Here is a 6144-nt window from a genome sequence, read left to right on the forward strand (position 1 = left end):
CGACCCTGCCTTCAGTGTGACAGGGGGCAGTGCCCCAACCCCCCAATCGGCCCTACCCTGAGTGTGACTGAGGGTGGCATCGCAACCTCCCGATCTGCCCTGCTTTGTGCATGACAGGGCGGCGCCCCAAATCCCCTATCGGCCCTACTCTGAGCCTGACCAGGGGCTGCACCTAGGGATTGGGCGTGCCCATTGCCACCTGGGAGCAGGCCTAAGCCAGCAGGTCGTTATCTCCTGCGGAGTCCCAGACTGTGAGAGGGCACAGGCCGGGCTGGGGGACCCCCCCCCCCGAGTGCACAAATTTTTGTGCACCGGGCCTCTAGTCCTATATAATAAAAGCCTAATATGCTAAGTGTCTGACTGTCCATTCCACCGTTCGACCAGTAGCTATGACGCGCACTGACCATGAGGGGGCAAACGCTCTGACCAGTAGGTTAGCTTGCTGCTGGGGTCCAGTGGATTGGGACTGGGCGAGACAGGCCGGACATGCCCTGGAGCCCTCCCATGGTCCCTCCCCAGCCCCGATCATGCACCGGTGGAGTCCCTCAGCCTGGCCTGCACCCTCTCACAATTTGGGACCCCTCAGGGGATGTTGGAAAGCTCCAGGCAAGGCCACGGGACCCCACCAGTGCACGAATCCATGCACCCAGCCTCTAGTTTTATATAAAGACACTAATTGACAACTGGTCTCTACTAAGGAATTCTTATGACATCCATCTCACTGTCACAGAAGATCCGATACAAGTTGCAGTTTAACAGTTTAGCATTGGAAATTATAATGCAGATTATATAATGCTAATACAACTAATAGTCTAGGATTACTACCTTCCTGCCTAATGAAGGTAGTATGGTGGCCAGGATATCCATAGCTTAATGAAATTCTATTCCTTTTACCAATGTTATTTTAATTCTCAAAATAACTGTAATCACCCTTCCCTAGTTGAAAGGTAGACAGTGTTTTTTTGGACTTTTCATCTTGGAACAATTTAATAAGGGAAAACCTACCATGAATAGGCTTAAAAATCTTAGTAAATTAACCATAAAGTTCATTAAATTAATAAAGCCTCTATGATTACAAATAGTTTCAGGGCATTAGAGATGTAAGGCTGAAGAGCTCTCATCATTTCAGGAAGTGTGACAAGAATATTTCCTCTGAGGCTCTGATTTGTGAGCAATTCTGTTTCATGGATGGAGGTATTGAGCTTTTACTAGTACATGTACTGTTAAAGAACTGTGGAATGAAGACGACTTCCAATACAAAAGTCACATAATAAGAGCTTTATTCATCTGACAACTCAAAACCACAGCTTGGAACATTTTAGTCACTTTTATTAATAAACATTTTATTGACTGTTTCCATGAACACAAATGTTGTTTTAAATGACACAAAATACAATATTCAACTCAATACAGACATCCAACAAAGCATGAACAGATTTTCCAGCTTTTGCATCTTTTTGCTTCATAACACTATCTGTCATTTCTTTAATTATTATTTTTAATCACTGTGCATTCTCTACATGCAAAACACAGGAAATTTTAGTGTGGCCATACTTTGTTAATTTTAGAGATGTAACATTAAAGTTACATTTTATGTTTATATAGGTTACTAATATTTTGCTTAGCTTATATTATGTGTACTTACAATAAAACTGTGTACCTGAAACTTAATAGAAAATGCTAACTCATTGCTAACATAGATAACTGACAGAAGGAATAATTTATTTGAACATATAGACTTGGCTATTTTTTCAATTGCCCAGACATGATAGTGATATTTCTATTGCTTCAGAAGAGAATTTTAAAATATTATTTAAGTGGAGTGTTTTATGTACATTTTAATTTTAACTAATTTATTTCTTCAAGTTTTAACTGACTTTATTTTAATGGTCATTCTTTCTTTCTAAAAAATACTGATTTTAGAGAGAGGAAGGGAGTGGGAAAGAGAAATAGAAACAACAATGATGAGTGAAAAGCATAGATCAGCTGGCTCCTGCCTACGGGGGATTTTATTAACATGAAGTTGATTATTCATTTCCTTTAGTTCACTATGTCACAAAAATATTATAAGTTTTGTGTCAAAAATCTTCATATATATATATTAAAACCCAGGATTTTCAAAACTCTGGCATAAAACATAAAACAGTTTGAGTCCCTCAACAGGTGCTTATTTATAATTAAACAGGACAGCTCCCATCTTCCATTTAGTACAAATTATCATCTTTCAAAAAATAATCAACCTAGATTTTCAACTTGATATCTGATATCAAAAATCTCTAATATTTTATCAGAAAAGTTAAAGTAACATTTTTATAAAGTTTCCCAACTTCTGCATGAAACATTATTCTTTACTTTTGAAGAATTCATATTTTATACATAACCCGGGTTTCTGTGATAAAAGAAATAAACACATTTCAATTTGCTTTAATCTACTATTTCTCATTAATTATCAAGTACCATATTTCTGATGAGTCTTTTGACTGTTAAATTTTATTGTCTTCATAACATATTGCAAGGAACTATCATTATGACATATTTCTCCCCAGAAATGGTTTTCAGTTTATTAAGTTGATGTCACAATTCTCTGAATCTGATTACTTCCTGCATTATTTACTTCATTATTTCATCTTCCTTGGGCCAACTTTAGTCTGTTGTACTACTTTTCATCTTTCATCTTCAAAGCCCCATTTCTGCATCATATGTGACTGTCTAAATTTAGTTGCTGAGAGAAACTTCAAATGCAAAACTTAGTTTAAAAAAAAATCCAGCTGAAGTATATCATTCCTGAAAATGTACAGCTGTTTTCTACCACATTTATTCTTTCTATGATCAGGATCATAAGACTGGAAGCTAGAAGCAGGCTGTTTTGATTTCAATCATGCTAACAATTCAGGGAAATCAGACTTTGATCTTTGGAAGAAGATTTGGGACACCCAGTGTATCATAATTGGTTTTGGAGGTTTATTTTATAAGGAGCTTGCAATTGTGTTCCAGAATGTATGTTATATTCATTATCACGGGAAATAGAAGGGATAGGATGTCATTCTACTGTCAGCCATGAAGAAATGAAATAATGGGAAAAGTAAAATTTAAGTGACAGGTGTGCAACTTGAATGAAGTAGATCTTGTTACCAGCAGTGCTTCTGGAAATGTTCATAGAAATTCAAGACAGGAAAGAGTAAGCCAATTTAAAGTGGGAGAGCAGAAGGGATCGGATAGGAGGAAATATGTTGGAAACCTTTATATAGGATTGACCACAGGTTATCGTGGAGGGAGAACTTAGACAGAAAGCTTTTTATTTTTAAAAGTTTTATTTAGAAACAGTTAACACACCACATAGTAAGCCAGTTTAAAGTGTGCAATTCAATGGTTTTGATCAACTAATTTTAGAATATCACCCCTCTCCCCCCAAGTCACCTTGTATCCACTAGCATTTGCCACCCATTTCCTTTTGCTACAGCCTCGGAGTAGTGCCTGGCCCGGGGCAACTGCTAATCTACTTTCTGCCTTTATAGAGTTTCCTTCTGGACATTTCCTAAAAATGGAATCATAAGATATGTGGAATTTGGTGAATGGCTTCTTTCTCTTAGCAAAATATTTTCAAGATTTATCCATATTACAGCATATAAATCAGTATTTTATTCCTTTTTTTACTTAATAGTATTCCGTTGTGGAAATATACCACATTTTGGTTATCTATTTATTAGTTAATAGACATTTGTATTGCTTTTATCTTTTGTATAATATTAGTAATGCTGCCATAGGCATTAGACAGAATGCTTTTAAAATTTGAACTAAATATTTTGCTCATGTATATTATTCCTATTGTTTTTTATGACTGAAATATGGGGAAAATATAGACATATTTTATTAGAGAAGTACATCACATCAATTATATCTCAATAAAACAAAAAATACATAAGTTTAAAAATTTTTATTACTTCTGATTATATACACTAAATTTGGGATATTATTAGTTTTGAAGGTAGAAGTTTATAAATATAGGTGTATGACAATATATTATTTCTTGTATTATAAACTTTTGCTATTTGATTGAAAAAACAAATAATGTTTTATTATCAGAATTATTTCTTTAAAAGTATGTATTATAAAATGTGCATTTATATAATACTGTTTTTAATGAAATATACTATTAAAATAAGTTTTGATCCACCAATTTAGTGCCACATTTGAAGATAAAGAAAAAATAAATATTATTTTTAAAATACTTAGGGAGGTGTTTTTTTCTATGTGCAAAAAGTGGCCAGTGCTGGTCTCCCAAAGAAGCAGCTCTGGAAGTCCATTATGTTCCTGGTTCTTCTTCCCTATCTGAAAGTGAAGCTGGAGAAGCTGGTTTCTAGCCTGAGAGAAGAGGATGAATATTCTATCCATCCCCCTTCTTCCCGCTGGAAACAATTTTACAGAGCCTTCCTGGCAGCCTACCCATTTGTTAACACGGCCTGGGAAGGCTGGTTTCTTGTACAACAACTTTGATACATCCTAGGAAAAGCTCAGCATCACTCACCACTACTTAGTCTGGCTGGAGTTCGGCTGGGTCGACTTACAGTTCAGGATATACAAGCCTTGGAGCACAAAGCAGCTGAAGCCAGCATGATGCAGCAACCAGCCAGGAATATTAGTGAGAAGATCAAGTCAACTCTGAAAAAAGCTGTGGGGGGTGTTGCCTTATCCCTCTCTACTGGCCTGTCTGTCAGTGTATTCTTCCTGCAATTCCTTGAGTGGTGGTACTCATCTGAAAATCAAGAAACCATCAAATCACTGACTGCCCTGCCTACTCCACCACCACCTGTACACCTAGACTACAATTCTGATTCTCCCCTGTTACCCAAAATGAAGACTGTGTGCCCACTGTGTCGTAAAACCCGGGTGAATGATACTGTTCTTGCCACCTCTGGCTATGTGTTTTGCTATCGCTGTGTGTTCAGTTATGTGAGGACTCACCAGGCTTGTCCCATCACAGGTTATCCAACAGAAGTACAACATCTAATTAAACTGTACTCCCCTGACAACTGAAAGGGATTAGCATCTTACCTCGCAGGAAAATCATTGCCCAGAAGGCCACAGGGCTGGTTTTCAGCATGGTACACGGCGTTATTTGGTACTTCTTTGCCTCAATTCATAATTATATGAATTTTTAAAAATTATATGGATTTCTTTAAAAGGATATACCCATGGATTTAACCTTCTAACCTGCTCTCAAGGCCCCAATTTAAGTTAACCAAGCTGATTAGAGTAAAAGAATTGAGGGTCAGTATGGAAGTGGATAAAAGAGGATAATCAGTACAGAAGCTTTTCCTTAAAGAACAAAGAGGTATAGAAGCTCTCAGGAAAAACCCATGTTAGACCTCAAAGTGGGTGGTGAAGGGGAAGCAGACCTTGTATTTAGAAAAGTTTTCATTTGCCTATGAGGAAGAGGTTTTATCAGTTTACAATGTGAAAAGTGGGCTTACTCTTTTGAAAAATAATACCTCTTATATACTGTGACCCATTTGTTATGTAATGTCTGCTGTAATTTATCAACTTTTAAAGATTTCTTTATGAGTCTTTCTTGGGAAACTGGTTAAAGGAAAATTAAGGTGAAGTGTATATATAGATTTTGGTGAGAAAGCAAAGCTAATAAGCAATGAAGAGATGAAGTAGGCGGTGTGGCTGTGGTTGAGCATCAACACATGCACCAAGAGGTCACCGTTCAATTCCCAGTCAGGGCACATGCCTGGGTTGTAGGCTCAAGTCCCCAGTGAGGGGCATGCAGCAGGCAGCCAATCTCTTTTGTCAATGTTTCTATCTCTCCCTCTGCCTTCCTCTCTCTCTAAAATCAATAAATATTTAAAAAAAGATGAAGTAAAATACTCATCTAAGAAAGGCTCCTTTAATAAGCCCTTTCTCCTTGCTATTAAGAGTTTGCTAAACTGGCATGAATAATTCTGGCTATTACTAAAGTTTCTATGAAATACTTAAATACATTTCAAGAATAAATGTTTTTTGGCAAAAAAAAAAGTGAGAGATAAACTATGAATGACATGTTTGGGGATTGGATCCATATACATAAGTGTGCCGAGCCAGCTCAGCCAAGGGTTCGAAAGCCTGAGTGAGGGCGGCGAAAGGATGAAGAAATGACAGACA

General features: G+C 37.2%; 1 pseudogene; it reads left to right on the forward strand.

The window, feature by feature from the left end:
- LOC102433164 overlaps nt 1-5228 on the forward strand; it is a 15003-nt pseudogene extending 9775 nt beyond the window's left edge.
- Nucleotides 5229-6144: the final 916 nt, after the last annotated feature.

This window comes from Myotis lucifugus, unplaced genomic scaffold, assembly GCF_000147115.1.
Source record: "Myotis lucifugus unplaced genomic scaffold, Myoluc2.0 scaffold_120, whole genome shotgun sequence".
Lineage (NCBI taxonomy): Eukaryota > Metazoa > Chordata > Mammalia > Chiroptera > Vespertilionidae > Myotis > Myotis lucifugus.